The sequence below is a fragment of the Rhinoraja longicauda genome, chromosome 33, assembly GCF_053455715.1.
Source record: "Rhinoraja longicauda isolate Sanriku21f chromosome 33, sRhiLon1.1, whole genome shotgun sequence".
Classification (NCBI taxonomy): Eukaryota; Metazoa; Chordata; class Chondrichthyes; order Rajiformes; family Arhynchobatidae; genus Rhinoraja; species Rhinoraja longicauda.
Genome location: NC_135985.1, coordinates 24,051,189 through 24,068,168, shown reverse-complemented (window position 1 = coordinate 24,068,168; position 16,980 = coordinate 24,051,189). Strand labels below are relative to the sequence as shown.

The following is a 16,980-nucleotide window of genomic DNA, read 5'->3' as shown; positions in this document are numbered from 1 at the left end:
ATTACTTCTGTATCAGAATCCTACTCTGCCAACTACCATTTCACAGTATGTGCAGGAAGGAAGTGCAGATGCAGTTCACACCGAAGATAGACGCAAAAGCATTTTGTGTCTTCCATATTACAATACATTTTTTCTACTTCTATGATATCAAAATCTCACTATCTTTCTGTGATCCTGATTAAAATCAGCAATATATTTGATCGCTATTGTATTTAAAAAAATTCAAGACTTAATTGGGTTAAGCAATTAAACAGGAAAGGGGATTTAGCAAATCGTTATTCTGATTAATCCTATCTGCTCTAAGTGAGGAGAAACTTTGTTTTAAAACAAATCCTAATTGTGGACTAAGGTCTTATAAATAATAATGCAGCAAGATTCATGGAATCATTTGTGATTAATGTTATTATTTTCTCTGCTGCTTAATATTACACAACACCACACTTCCTTAAATTTTCCTGTAATCATAAAATCTAAACTACTTACAACCTTAAACTTGCAAGGTTTACAACCTTACAACCTTACTTACAACCTTAACCTGGTCAACATTTCCAAATGTATTTTGCCTTTCCTCCTGCTCTTTTCATTTCCCTCCTTCCTTTAATTCTCAATTGTGAAATCAGATTTCATTCCATCGCCAGCTAACAGCCACTTCTAGTTCTTGATTTACTTTATATAACTGGATTCCAAAAAAAAATCGGTGTTTCTGAAATATTACTTGAAACTTAAAGTATTTCAACAAATTTCATTTCCCCAGCTTCCCCGAAGAAATTACTTTATTTAAACATTGCAGTATTGCCGATAACATTGTAATTTAAAATATAAATGATGGGTTGTGGCTCTAAATCTACAAGTATATTGCAAAGGATAAATCTTCAAACCTACATGAGGTATTAGAGTGTTTTAGATTGTCAAAATAATATTGGGGGACGTAGAATTTGTCAAGTGGTTAAAATCTGAAGTCTGGCTGCAAAACAAGTTATAGAAGTTCGCAAATGAGCAAAGCATATCACGCGACTTTGAGCTGGCAAGGAATAGATTTCACTTAAACTCTTCTTTCCGAGCAGTGGGATTTGGGATCACAGCTTCACTTCGGCCCTTATCCCCCTGACCTGTGGTGCTTATCCCAGCAAATTGCAAAATCATTAAAATCTGTTCCCAAATCCTTGTTCCAATCCCAAAGTGGCAATTCAACTGCTTCACCCCTTAAACTTACCTCATGCTAAACACAACAGTTTCACTCAGAATATTCAGGGTTGAAGCACAAGGAATGGATTGTAATTCAGTTTCACGGTGACGGTCTTTGCAAACATTAATAAAACAAATTTCCTTGTGGGTTCTCGGTAAATAATTGGCTAAAGCACAGGATTAGAGTCATATAATTTTGGGGGGACTCTTTGGGAGACCGATTGAAATGGATTCAATTTTATGTCTTTGATTTCTAATGTTTATTAATAACCTAAAATGAATATTTATCGAATCAAATGTAATTACCATGTATATATGAAATTGTAATTAAGGAGAATTCCCGTATTTCTCCCTCTCTTTCTTCCTTGCTTACGGCTGCTCTCTCTTCTGTCTCGTAGCCTCTTGTATTCTGTCAAAATGGTTAGGGAGCTGAGGAGCTCAAATTTGTCCCGCCTTACACGGCAATATTGTTGCTAAGAATCGCGCTTAGGAAGGATAAAACAAGATCTGTGGGCTGTTCCACGCAACAGAGAAAGACATATATATTTTTGCAACTGTCTCAGTTTATACTGCTTCCGCAGAACATTCATGGTACCTGCGTAAGGGGTTTGTCCTGGTTGTCAAGTATAAAATCCTTCAATTCTATTGAACATATTGAACATAACATGGCAGTGTTAATGGCAAATTGGCAGTTTTATAAAGACATGATCTTTGCACCAAGTAAAATGTGATGTGGATATGTGTCCTTTGAAGGCGAAAAGACATGATTGCTGTGCATTGTTAAAGTGAATGGTGGGGTCACTAAAGGTCTAGCTTTAGATAATGATCCTGAGTTTGTTTACTTGACAGGTCAATTAGAATCTGAAGTCATTGTGCAAAGTTGTGTTCTTTTAACGGAATCTGAAACACACACCATCATAACGTTGATTTTTTATCTGCAATGGCAAGATTAGAAAAGCATAGAAGCATAGAAGATAGAAAATTGGAATAATTTTTATCATGGTTAATTTTCTAATATTTATACTTAGCTTGGAGACATCCCATTTGTTTCTAGTTTGTTTTAGTGTGGTTGATTGTAGTCTTCTCCTGAGAATATAGAAATGAGGACTTGGGATTTTAGGATTGGAAATTCATCGAAATAAATTGACCCTGTCGGGTGTGATAGAATAAATTTGCCTATAACTAGTGCAGAGGCAACACACAGAATGCTAGCAGATGTTGCATGCTTTGGGTGGAAAGGAGGAACTGCAGAAGCTGGTTTATAAAAATAGTCACAAATCACTAGAGTAACTCAGCAGGTCAGATAGCATCTCTGGAGAAAAGGAAAAGGTGATGTTTTGGATAGGAACCCATCTTCAGATCTGGATCCAGCCCGGGTGTGAAGAAGGGTTCCAACCCATAACATCAACTAGCCCTTGGATAGGTGATGTTTCAGGTCGGGGCTATTCAGAAGGCTGATTGTGGGGCGGTGGGGCGGTGGGGGGGGGGGTTGAAGAAAGCTGGAAGAGAGGAGGGACAGGACAAAGCGTGGCAGGTCAACACATGCTGGGGGGGGGGGGGGGGAATGGGTGAATAGGCATCTGATTGGGAAAAGGGCAGAGTTGCAAAGACAGAAGGTGTGAGACAAGAGGATGGAAGAGGTGCAAATTGTGAAGCCAGAGGAAGGAATACAGGTGGAGGGGGAGGGAGGGATGGGAGAAATAGGTGTGTCCGGATGGGGTATGGGGAGATAAAAGGGGGTGAGTGGGGGAGAAAAGTGAGGTGAATAGTGGGATGGGGGGGGGGGGCATTGCTAATAAATGACCATGTGAATAAAAGACACAAAATCGTAGCTCCCTTTCCAAACTAAGCCCAAAACTTAGAATGGAAAAAGCCAATGCAAACTCTGCACGTCGTAGTTACGCCTCTCTGCCAGTTGTAGCGCTGTGGTGCCTCTATCCTCACAAAGAAACTGCAACATGACAACCTCCTCTCCTCTCCTGCCTCTTAAATTGCTGTACGTTTGCGTTAATTAAACACAAATGATAACATTAAATCCAACCAGTATATAGAAAATCAGACAGAACAGAAAAAAAACGAAGAGTCGTGTTTTAATTGTATCTGTGTACCCCGGGCTAATTTGTCATCCTTCTTTAGCTGAGGTTAGGCTCTGTATTAACTCCGCTGTTAAAAATGTCTCCTTCCACCTAGGCTAGCTCCAAATTAAAATAAACTGACGAAGGTACCCGTTATCAAATATTGTTAGTGTTTTTAAATGAATCTAAACAGATTGATAATTCTTTCAGAAGTGAAAGCAGACCTATGATATGTTAGTCAGTAGGGCACATGGATTCGACAGAGTAAAAGATTATTTTAGAACTGAAATCAATGCGTTGATTGCATGTTGCAAGGGAAACGGTGAATGAATTTTCAATATTCTTTAATTTAGTTTAAAGACAAAGCACAGGAACAGGCCCTCTGGCCCACAGCGAGTCCAATCCGCCCATCGAGCGCCTGTTCACATGGGTTCTATATTGTCCCACTTTCCCATCCACTCCCTGCACACGAGGGGCAATTTACAGGGGCCAATTAACATACAAATACGCACGTCTTTGGGATAGGGGGGGGGAACTGGAAAGCACCTGGAAGAAACCCACGGGGTCACAGGGAGAACGTGCAAACTCCACACAGACAGCACCCGAGGTCAGCATTAAACCTGGGTCTTTGGTGCTGTGAGGCAGCAGCTCTACCTGCTGTGCAACTGTGCCACGCCAGAATAAATATACTGGCATGAAGATATGTGGGTGCTTTCTGGTGGACTGAATGCCTTCACACATCCACAGTTGGTTATGATCTTGTCGAAGCCCATAGAATATACTTGATTTTATCACAGGGGGGATGTCAGGTCAGTGCAGGTTTTATAAAGATCCTCTGTTGCAAGATTCAAGGGGATGTGATTTTTCTTGTTGTAATGCAATTGATTGGATGATGTGCAAGTTTATGCCAAATTTTAGCGAGTCCTTTAGCAAACATAGTGACATTTTAAGCCATTTGAGCAGAATCTTTCCTGTGCCCAGCAATGTGCTTTACGACAGTTTTAATTATTTCCTGCTTTATTTGATGTTTTGAGTCAATCAGATATTTTGAAATAGACACAAAATGCTGGAGTAACTCGGCGGGTCAGGCAGCAACTCTGGAGGAAAGCAATAGGTGACGTTTTGGATCGAACCTTTCTTCATACCTGAAGAAGGGTTTCGACCCGAGTCTGAAGAAGGGTTCCGAGCACAAATGTCACCTCTTGCTTTTCCGTAGAGTTGCTGCCTGATCTGCCGAGTTACTCCAGCACTTTGTGTCTATCTTCGGTCTGAAGAAGGGTTCTGACCCCAAATTCTTTTTCTCCTATAGAACCTATATCAGCTGTCTGATCCGCTGAGTTTTCACAGCATTGTGTGTCTAAGTTCGGTATAAACCAGCATCTGGAGTTCCTTCCTACACAGTCATTTTGAAACGGCAGATAGCAAGATATCTGAAATAAGTTGCTTAATTGAGGGCTCTGGCGAACTCCCAGAAGTGGAGATGAGGCTTGGGGCAGATCAGCCGCGATCGTACTGAACAGAGGGGCAGGGTCGCGGGACTGCAAAGCCCACAGCAGGGCCTACTTCCCAATATTCTTATTACACTGCCATCGTTGGAAATGGACTACAGAGTGCCAGTATGTAGGGAAAAATGGTTTGCTCATTCAGGGTGCTCTTGAGTCTGAGCATTTGAGGCTGTAAAGATAAGGTGGGGTCCATGGAATGGTACATTTGGAGATCTTAAGGATTGACCAATGGCTCGTTCAAGTATAAAGTTCCATAGAGCATTAATACTCTATACACAGGGGAGTGAAAAAAGGAAGATCTCCTCCGAAATGAGAGAGAGAGAAAATATTGTTAAACATTTAAGAGATTTGGTAGGAAAAAGAACTGCAGATGCTGGTTTAAATCGAAGGTAGACACAAAATGCTGGAGTAACTCAGAGGGTCAGGCATCATCTCGGGTGAGAAGGAATGGGTGACGTTTCGGGTCGAGACCCTTCTTCAGACTGATTTGGTACATGGGTAGGAGAGATTTAGAAGGATGTGGGCCAAATGCGGGAAGGTGGGACTAGTGTGCAAAGGGCACCAGGGTCGACATGGGAAAGTTGGGCTGAAGGGCCTGTTTCCATGCTGCATGACTTTGTAACAAACCGTCTTGCTTGTATTTTGCCCAGAAATACCGGAAGAATGGATGGGACAAGTGTGCGGGTGAAATCTTAGTTGGGATTTACTTTTGCAGTGTGGGTTAGTGGGAAGGGGTGCTGTGGTGACAGTCAAAGGGATGTATGGATTAGGATGACATATTTGGCCTGAAAGAGGAAAACAAAAAATCTTGGTGGCAGCTTTTTTTCCCGCAATGGGTTAGATTTCCATTGGAGGACAGAGTGACACTGAAAATATTTGTAAGTGAAACTATGAAGGCAAATGGTATACAAAAATATGTGACGGAAATACGTCTTTGAAGACTGTAGAAACAAAGAGAGAGACTAGGTATAAATATTGTAAAGTCATATAGATTAAAAACATTAACTGAATGTACACAGGTATGGCATGTGAATTATCAGTGGTAATTTTTACACTAATACTCAAATGACAACCACTTCAGAATGATTTCTTAATACCAACTCCTAATGTTTAGATTTCATTTTAGAGATATAGCGTGGAAACAGGCCCTTCGGCCCACCTAGTCTACGCTGATCGACCCTCACCCTGTACATTAGTTCCCACACTCGAAGGAGAATTTACAGAAGCCAATTAACCTACAAACCTGTACGTTTTTGGAATGTGGGAGGAAGCCGGAGCACCTGGTGAAAACCCATGTGGTCACTGGGAGAACGTGCAAACTCTGTACAGACAGCACCCACTGTCAGGATCGAGTTCGGGTCTCTGGCGCTGTAAGGCAGCAACTCTACCGCTGCGCCACCATGCCCCTGTACAACTGTGGCAAAAACTTCTAAAGCTTCTTAGTGATGGTGACTAATTTACACTACCTAAATCAAGTTTTACAATTGGAAAGGATCCTGGCTGATAGTCGGTTTTTAATGCCTTTTCTCTTATTTTGATTCGTAAATCCATGCTTTGAAATTACATACTAAAATGGGATTTAAAAAAAAATTTCCGTGGACTTTCCCAGCGATGCCTTTGCTTGTTCATGAGTTGAGTGAAATGACGGTGGGTTTAAAAGTCATAAGAGGTCTGCACTTCACCCCTTGACACAGTCCAACACACGAGAGCTGCCTTTCCAAACTACCCTTTATCAGATCACGTCCTTGAACCTATACAACTGTTTAATTAATACTCTCAGGGAGACGGGTAATAACATATTATTGACCACTGATTCCCTCTTTACCTGTCCCTTTCACTCGCTAATTATCATTTCACTTACTAACTATCATTGAGTGCCTTTATGGATTTTGTTTTTTGTATCCAAATGCACTCAACATTCCTCTTCCTACATGGTCTGTTCATTTTGGTGTTCTTTTAGTTTAGTTTAGTTCAGAGATACAGCGTGGAAACAGGCCCTTCTCGCCGCCGATTCTGCGCCGACCAGCGATCCCCATACACTAACACTATTCTTCACACTCGGAACAATTTACAATGATACCCAAGCCAATTAACCTACAAACTTGTACGTCTATGGAGTGCGGGAGGAAACCGGAGATCCCGGGGAAAACCCAACACAGGTGAAGGGGAGAACGACTGAGTGGACACTCCTTTGTCCTCCCCTCCCCCCATTCCAGTTCCCCCAAGCCGGGTCCTCCTTTTGTACAAACTCCGTGCAGACAGCACACGTAGTCAGGATTGAACCAGGGTCTCTGGCGCTGTAAGGTGGTAACTCTACCGCTGTGCCAACGTGCCATCCTCGCTTTGTAAACAAAAATTACCATAACATCTCTTAATCAACCTGCAAAATTATTGTGGTTGTTATCTTTGATCCTCAACATCTTCCTTCTAATCCACAGGCATTTATTACCCCCGCCAATCCCAACTTTTTTATCTTGTTCCATCTTTGCCTAACTTCTCTCAGTCCGTGTATCGTGAGCCATTGGCTGTTTCGAACAACGAATGATTTACTTTGTCCAACAGTGTAAAATGAATGATTGCATGGTGTGCCGGCCTGTTTCAGATATTTCCCTTTGTTATTTCACCCCACTTCAACAGGGGAGAGATAGGAACCTGACTGCTGGTTCACATTTACCCATTGTAGTCAAGTCAAGTCAATTTTATTTGTATAGCACATTTAAAAACAACCCACGTTGACCAAAATGCTGTACATCAGTTCAGGTACTAAGAAAACGAACATACAATGGCAATTGTACAATATCTCAGAGGTATTTAGTCACAAAATGCTGGAGTAACTCAGCAGGTCAGGCAGCATCTCAGGAGAGAAGGAATGGGTGACGTTTCGGGTCGAGACCCTTCTTCGGACTGAAGAAGGGTCTCGACCTAAAACGTCACCCATTCCTTCTCTCCTGAGATGCTGCCTGACCTGCTGAGTTACTCCAGCATTTTGTGAATAAATACCTTCGATTTGTACCAGCATCTGCAGTTATTTTCTTGTACAATATCTCAGAGACAAAATCATACTTAAGAAGGTTTTCAGAGGCTGGCTTCTGAATTGTCCAAACTCCCCAAATGCCCTTTAAAATAAAATTAATTGCACAGATCATATATGTGTTATTATCCTCTTATAAGTTGACACTGTATTCTCTGTGGTTGAATAAAAAAGCATATGTTTCATGAACCAAGAAAGAAATTCTGATACTGCATTTTCCACAAATATCCATCTATTTTCTAACTGTGATGTTTTTCATAATGATTTAATGCAACGATTAGAAAACCTGTGAACTTGAGGATATTTATACAATCACTTCATATCGAATGAGCAGAAAGTGCTATTTTATAAAAGCACCAAGGCATTTGAATTGGACTCCATCCAGGTCTCTTTCAACCTTCAAGCAAATAATGCTCTGATTTGAAGTGTCTCAAAAATGTCTGATATTTTTCTGTTCATTTTGTTGAAGTTTCCTTACCACACCTCCTCCACTCCCCAGCCTCCACACAAAATGGAATCATCTCCATATGCATGGTCGTGACATATATAAAGACTTAGTATAAATAAATGCATGAGTCAGCACGCTGAGCTTTCAATCTTGTGCCTATTTTTTGGGGCATCTTCGTCTACCATTTGAGACCATTCCTTCTCTGCATGGAAAAAAAGCACATTCAAACAGATCTGATGAAGAGTAAAATTTGCTGGAGTCATGAGACTCAAGAGTGTTTTATTGTCAGATGTCCCAGAGAGAACAATGAAATTCTTAGTTGCAGCAGCACAACAGAATATGTGAATATGTAAACAATATAACGAACAAGAAAAAAAAGTTACGTGTGTGTATACTGTATACACACACACACACACACACACACACACACACACACACACACACACACACACACACACACACACACACACACACACACACACACACACACACACACACACACACACACACACACACAGATATATATATATATACACACACATATTTACACACACACATATATATATATATATACACACACACAGATCTACATATACTGTATACACATGTATATATATATACATACACACACGCATATCTACATATATATACATGTACATATACACACACACATACAAGCACACACACACATATATATATATATATTCCTTCTCTCCCGAGATGCTGCCTGACCTGCTGAGTTACTCCAGCATTTTGTGAATAAATTCCTTCGATTTGTACCAGCATCTGCAGTTATTTTCTCATATATATATATATATATATATACAGACACACATATCTACACACAAACACATATATATATATACACACACGCATCTCTACATATACTGTATATACATGTATATATATATACACACACGCACATATCTACATATATATCCATGCACATATACACACACATACACACATACAAGCACACACACACATATACACACACATAAAACCAAACAAACAATAATAGTGCAAAAAGACAGAACCAATGCCCCCCAAATCATATAGCTGTAATTCAGAACGTATTTGAAGGTTGTAGTGTTGAATGGCCTGATGGCTGTTGGGATGAAGCTGTCCCTGAACACTGAACACATATACTGAATAAGGGAATGTTAATATTTGGGGTCTGCTTTCTTACTATAAGTGTGCAACACACACAAGCACTTGAAGAAATTCCCTTGAAGAAAACTTCCACTAAATCTACAAGAGTTTTCCTTTTTTCAGAGGCTTTCTGATTTTATTTCAAAGTAAATAGTGTTGGAGAGGCCGAGGAACCTCTCAGTAATAAAGCTGATCACTCCAGTAATCTTTTCCCTTACTGCAATGTGTCTGTTGTGCACAATTACATTGTAAACCCAGTGCTTATGAACATTATAAACAGCAGTGTTGCTTTCAGACGGTGTATTTGAGACTGTACAACAGTTAATGGACAAATGGCACAATTAAATCCCCTTTAAAATTTTATTTCTGCATCAACTTTTGTCACACACAATAGACACAAAAAGCTCGAGTAACTCAGCAGGTCAGACGGTTTATCTGGAGGAAAGGAATAGGTGACATTTCAGGTCGAGACCCTTCCCGAAATGTCTCCTATTCCTTTTCTCCAGAGATGCTGCCTGACCCACTGAGTTACTCCAGCATTTTGTGTCTAACTTCAGTTTAAACCAACATCTGCAGTTTCTTCCTACACCTTCAAATGTTGTCATGTCCCACACACCACACAGTTATCAATAGACCAGGGGATTGCTTGTTCCTCAGCATCTGACCAGAGTCCCTTATAACCAGACATCCTTTGCGTGTTATCTTTAACCCTTCCTGCAGGGACACACGGTAGTCAATGCTGATCAATGCTTGGGTTATGAAGTGAGGGACACTTGAGTCTGGGCTTCTGACTGTGTTGGTTGTGAAAATGGAGTCACCACCATGCTAGACAGTGACTTGCTACTGAAAGCCACAGTGTGTGGATGCAGCTGAAGGCTGCAAGCTGGCCGCTTCCTGAACGACTTGTTCTCTGCAATAAATAGAGAATAAGTCCTCCTCTCGACCAGAAAAAGAACCAGTTCCGATTCCTGTACTTTGTTGATCAATGGTAACAAAAGACGCCCGGTCTGATGATTGACATTGCAGCTTGCAGTAACTTTGTGGGCAGCCTTCAATATTTGACCGGAGGTCCAAGAAGTTATGTGCAATTTCTTTGTTTAAAATCAAAGCCATTTATTCCTGCAATATAAAAAAAAATCATGCTGTGTTGTAGCTGCATCTCAGTTAATTTAGGTCACATTTGAAGGAAGGTGCTTCCAAGGGTGATGCTTCCCCCACACTGCCATCTACAGTCCTCCAGAAGCAGTCATCTCGGCTCCTACAATGCTGCACTTGTCTCCTTCCATAGTTATCCCAACCCCGCATCCGGAGAGCCTCTTTACGGAGCCAGAGAATTTTCCAGAAAGATCTTTGTGAAGCATTCATGTCTTGGATCCCCTCTGTATTACAACACAAGGCAGATTATTAACTGGGCCGCTGTGCACGTATCCAATCTTAGCCTTGTACAGCTGTCCCTGTTGTGTTATTTGTTACCCCATTCTAACCCCCAGCCCACCCACCCCCCATTCGCCCCCCCCCCTCCCACATTTATTCAAGGTCAACATGAAGTTCAATCCCTTTTTCCAGTGATTTGCAGTAAAACAAACCCTCATAAACCTGGAGCCTTGTTTCCAATACTCTGTTCACACCGTTGCAGACAGGAGACATTTTTAAAAATAAGACTTTTTTTTTTGCATTGCAAACAAAACATATATTTTTTCTCAGGAGCTTTGTCTGCAAAAGCGCACACATAACGTTTTGTGTGTCACGGCCAACTGCCTGTTCTGTTTTTTTTTACCCCCCTCCTTTTTGCACAAATAGTATTATGTAGTGTGCAGGAGGGCCGGAGTCACAGTGGCCCATTGTGTGGCTGTCGATCACAGTCGGGCACAACAGCCAGTGCACTTCGCCTTTCAAAACTGTTTTTTTTTTAGAAAAAAGAGGAAAAGCCTTCGGTACTGTGCCGGAATTTCAATGTACGGAGTCTAATAAAGGCTTCCTTGAGTCACAACCAGGGAGAGAGAGAAAAAAAGTTTGCATAATGCGAACTGCATGCTGTGATGATCTTTAACCCTGCGTCCCCGACAATGGTGGGGTGCAGCACGTCAAGTTGCACCCACAGCCTGCGTCCGCTTCTTCTGAGACAGAAAAATTATGAGACCCCCTCCATTCACTTCGGCATGAAATGCCTTGCTAACCTCCGACAGGCTTTATCTCAAAGCCATTTCAATTTGTGAAGCGCTCTATTCTTGCCCATGTTACATTCGCTGGGTTTACCCAGAATAAAATGTCTCCTTGTTTTTTTCTTGGCACAGCTCTTTCATTAATTCTTTTGATACTTGGATGGGACCAAAGGGTCCAGTGGGCTTCTCCATGGAACGAAGGACTTCAGTGAGAAGCGTGTGGACTGAAACACCGGGGACTCTGGGAACAGAGGGGACACTTGTTCTGCACCCGCTCCTCGATTTCTTCACTTCACCGACCATCGGGTGGCGCCAGCAATGGCTGCCTCGCCAATAGTCTGTCTCGTCCATTTCTTCTTTGTTGTTTTATAGTATGTGTCAAATGTATGTTTTAGTGTTCTTTAGCTCATTTTATTTTGGGGGTGGGGGGCTGGGGGTTGGGGGATACTTTTTTTAATCTCTTACCTCGACGGAGATGTGATTTTTTTCCCGGATCGTACCTCCGTCCGCACTGCGGCCTAACATTGAGGAGCTGGCGACCTCTGCTGGAGACCGACTGGGAGCTCCAACCACGGGAGTCTGCGGACTTTAACATCGTGGAGCTCATGGTCCGACTTCGGGGGCTCCAAGCCGCAGGAGCTTCGACCGCCCCGACGCGGGAACTTCGACCGCCCCGACTGTGGATGGTTCGACTGCCCCGACGCGGGGGCTTCGACCGCCCCGAATGTGGATGGTTCGACTGCCCCGACCGTGGGAGAATAAAGAGGGAAGAAGATTAGACTTTATTGCCTTCCATCACAGTGAGGAATGTGGGGAATCCGCTGTGGTGGATGCTTATGTTAACTTTTATGTAGTTGTGTGTCTTGTTGCTTTTTTTAGTATGGCTGTATGGTAATTCACATATCAATGTACCTTAGTTGGTACACGTGACAATAAAAGACCATTGAAACCTTTGTACCTTTGCTTTTTGCTTTCAAAATGCACTGAACTACTGCAATTTTACACTAATCTTTGCAGATACAGTGTGGAAACAGGCCCTTCGGCCCATCCAGTCCGCGCTGGCCAGCGATCCCCGCACACTAACACTATCCTATACACTAGGGACAATTTACAATTTTACCCAAGCCAATTGGCCTACAAAGCTGTACGACTTTGGCGTGATGAAACAGGAGCACCTGGAGAAAACCCACGCAGGTCACGAGGAGAACGTACAAACTCTAGTGTAAAACTGTCACTAGTGTGTAGGGTAGTGCTAATGGGTGGGGATCGCAGGTCGGCGCGGACTCGGTGGGTTGAAGAGCCTATTTCCACACTGGATATCTAAACTAAACTAAACTAAACTAAACTAAAGGAAGGGACTTTAAGATTTATGAAATTATGAGAGGCATAAATAGAGTAGATGGTCAGAGCCTTTTTCCCAGGGTCAAAATATCAAAGGCTGGAGGGCAAAGCTAAGGTGAGAGGGGCAAAGTTTTATGGCTATGTGCGGTGCAGGTTTTTTACAGAGAGTGGTGGCTGCCTAGAATGCACTGGCAAAGGGTATGGTGCAGGCAGACATGATAGCGCCATTTTAAAGGATTTAGGAGAGACACATGGATATGCAGGGATTGGAAGGATATGGATCACGTGCGGACAGAGATTAGTTTAACTTGGCATCATGCTCGTGTGGGAAGAAACCGGAGCACCTGGAGAAAACCCACGCAGGTCACGGGGAGAACGTACATGCTCGGCATTGTGGGCCGAAGCGCCTGTTCCTGTGGTGTCCTGTTCTTTGTTCTATGTTCTGAAGATTGCTGCTCTTTCCTTTAATGAAGTAGTGAGAAACCACGACTAAACCGAAAAATAATGCACTTCATCTCAGGCGCAATACTTTTTTTTTTACCAGTTACAGGTTAAAGTCCATAATGTTAATTAAGCACTTTAACATGGAAACATTGTCCCCATGCTCACCCTTCCGAAGATCTTGCTCGAAGAGAGCAATCCAATCTATATACTGTTGTGGAATAGGCTGATATGGTGCACTATGGATCGCTGGTCGGGTGTGGACTCGGTGGGACAGGCAGCATCACTGGAGAACATGGATAGGCAATGAGTCAGGTCGGGAACTTGTTCAGAGCTGGAGATATATCATCCAGCCCTGATTCAACTCATTCAATGCATTCAAAAGAGAGCTAGATAGAGCTCTTAAGGATAGCGGAGTCAGGGGGTATGGGGAGAAGGCAGGAGCGGGGAACTGATTGAGAATGATCAGCCATGATCACATTGAATGGGCCGGCTTGAAGGGCCGAATGGCCTCCTCCTGCACCTATTGTCTATTGTCTTAACTCAGTTGGCCATGCGATATAATAAAATAATATCATGTAATATAATATAATAAAATAATATAATATCACGCGATATAATATAATAGTCTGACGAGGGGTCTCGACCCGAAACGTCACCCATTCCTTCTCTCCTGAGATGCTGCCTGACCCGCTGAGTTACTCCAGCACTTTGTGATACCTTTAATAAACAATGGAAGTTCAGTATATATATAAAAATATAAAAAATATAAATATATATATATATATATACACACACACACATTCATACAAACACATAAAGCATGGAATCAGGCCCTTCGTCAACTTTTGATCTCCTGTTCACACTAGTATTATGTTATCTCAATTTCCAATGCACTGCCTACACAAAAGGGGAACTTTACAGATTCCAATTAACCTCCAAACCTGCAAGTCTTTGGGATATGCAAGGAAATCCAATCGCCCCGAGGATACCCAGGCAATCACAGGGAAAACGTGCAAACTCCACACAGAGAGCACCCGAGGTCAGGATCAAACCTGGGTCTCTGGCACTGTGAGGCAGCGGCTGTGGTACTGTGCAAGCCACTGGTCACCTCAGAACCAAAGGAACTGGAGTAGATATTGGCGTAGACACAGCAACCAGCAATCTGCTGGAGGATCCCAGCCAGTTGAAGAGCAACGGTAGGTGGAAACGAAAGTTGTCAATGTTTTGGGTCAAAGCTCTGCGTAAGAACTCAGAACAAAGTAGCTTTCCTTGATCTCAAGGGAATGTTCTAGATAAAAAATATTTAGTGCACCGAGAAAGAGGGAAAGCCAATTTCTAAATAGTGCCGTGCCACTGGATATAATGTTTCTGCATACAAGTTACGTTACTGGGTATATTATATCTATGTTTACCTTCAAACATCCGAAAGACCTCTAGTGTCACAAACTCAGTTTCAATTTCAGTTTAGTTTAATGTCACGTGTGCCGAGGTACAGTGAAAAGCTTTTGTTGCGTGCTCATCAGAGAGCAGAAAGACAGTACATGATTACAATCGAGCCATTTACAGTGTATAGATACATGATAAGGGAATAACGTTTAGTGCAAGGTAAAGCCAGCAAAGTCCGATCGAGGATAGATAGTAGTTCAGCACTGTTCTGGCACTCCAACACATTTCTGATCATAACAGATAGAGTCAGTTGTGTCCTATTAGTTTCCTCTGACCTTCAATTGACCTCAGGATCTGCTGAAGGAAATTTGATCGGGAATTTGCTTCAAGGTAATAGATTTAAATCTCTAAGCGGGGCGGAGGATGTGGGGAAATTTAATCCGAGGTGCCGTGAATAAAGATGGAAAGTGGCCAATGACTAGGGGTGAATGGAAGGGAATATAGACTGTTGGCCAAAACAGGAGGAAAATTTGCTCAGGGTGGCGTACCTGAATTGTAGGTGTATTCAATGCTATTGTCACAAACAACAAGACGAACAGGTATATCAGTGAATATTATTCGGTTCAGAATATTTATATTTTAGTTTGGTTTAGTTTAGTTTAGTTTAGAGATACAACATGGAAACAGGCCCTTCGGCCCACCGAGTCCGCACCGACCAGTGATCCCCGCACACTAACACTATCCTACACACACTAGGGACAATTTACATTTATACCAAGCCATTAACCTACAAACCTGCACGTCTTTGGTGTGTGGGAGGAAACCGAAGAGCTCGGGTAAAACCCACACAGTCACGGAGAGAACGTACAAACTCCGTACAGGCAGCACCCGTGGTCAGGATCGTAGCCGGGTCTCTGGCGCTGTAAGGCAGTTGCTCTACCGCTGCGCCACCGTGCCCTATGGGATCTGTCCTGATGGGATGTTGCCCACCCTAAGATGATTTTATGGGACTTTGTGTTTGAGTGAAGTGTGCAAGAGGAGCTACATGCAGGATTGGGAGATTCATAACTGAGGTTAATCGGGTTATTAATCTGGCAGCAAATCTTTGGGGTAATTGGCGGAAAAATAAGATGGACATTGAGGAGGAACCACAGTGGAAGAAATCTGGAACATAGTCTGTAAAGGTGGAAGAGGTATAAACTCTCAAAGTATTTTAAAAAACACCCGCTGTGTAATAATGTTCAAAACTATGGATTGAGTGTTGGGAGGTAAGATTTTCTTCAATTGCATTCCTTTGGCCGACAGGGATATGAACAGTGTTGCAGTGCTAATTTTTTTAGGTGCTGGAGCTGCCACTGGTGCCAGAACCGCCGCTGGTAAATTGCCCGCTAGTTAAAATCCCCCACTGTTTATTTTGGCTTTTTGATTTACAGAGGTGACGGAGCGGCACTCCGGTGAGCTCCGGCAGTACTGCACCCCTGGATATGAAGGGTTAAATGGCTTCCTTTTGTCCCCCAAAATTCTCCCATTCTTTAATTCCGCAAGAAGCCGACAGCTTCCTCGCTGCCAGACCACAAACGATCAGCCTTCATTGAAATAAAGTTATCCGCTTGTTTGTTGGCGTTCGGAACACACCTCTGGGATGTGGGCCAGTATCCGACCGCACAGCAGAATCAGTGTCAAGTACTGAAGGCAGAGTTGTGAAGTTCAACTTGGAAAGCCACCTGGAAGATGAAAGGAAGGTGTGGTACACTTCACAAGGCTGTTCAACACATGATGCAATAAACCTGAAGCAAACACTCAGTCTAAACTCTAAACCACAAGATCAGCGGAGGAGTGTTTCATTCACAGAGTTCTTTAAGATTTACAAAGGGCCGGACGTTTATCTCAGCAGGAGACTTTCAGTAATTTAAATTGGGAATAAAAGTTTGTAAAAATAATAAAATTGCTCTTCTTCTTCTTATAGTGTCCACAACATGCAAGATATTGTGTTTCAGACAAAACTGAACACAACTCTTAGCAATATCATTGTTCTCTGTGAGGCCTTCAGCTTTGCATTCATGCTCCAATAGAGGACATCTCAATAGGTGCTTCATAGTTTGTGGTTCAGTGCCACATATGCAGAGACCGTTCCCTCCGTAACTCCCTGGTCCACTCGTCCTTTCCTACCCAAACCACCCCATCCCCGGGCACTTTCCCCTGCAACCGCAGGAGATGCAACACCTGTCCCTTTACCTCCCCCCTCAACTCC

The 16,980-nt window shown here is 42.6% G+C and overlaps 2 long non-coding RNA genes across 2 annotated transcripts in view; one reads left to right on the top strand and one right to left on the bottom strand.

Annotated features, from left to right (window-relative positions):
- Positions 1–16,980, top strand: part of LOC144609055 (uncharacterized) — a 210,540-nt gene that overhangs the window by 140,544 nt on the left and 53,016 nt on the right. The window lies entirely within an intron of this gene.
- LOC144609056 (uncharacterized) overlaps positions 14,895–16,980 on the bottom strand; it is a 29,201-nt gene continuing 27,115 nt past the window's right edge. Inside the window, exon 4 of the long non-coding RNA XR_013549272.1 lies at positions 14,895–16,453. This is a non-coding gene — a long non-coding RNA (uncharacterized LOC144609056). The remainder of the gene's footprint in view (positions 16,454–16,980) is intronic.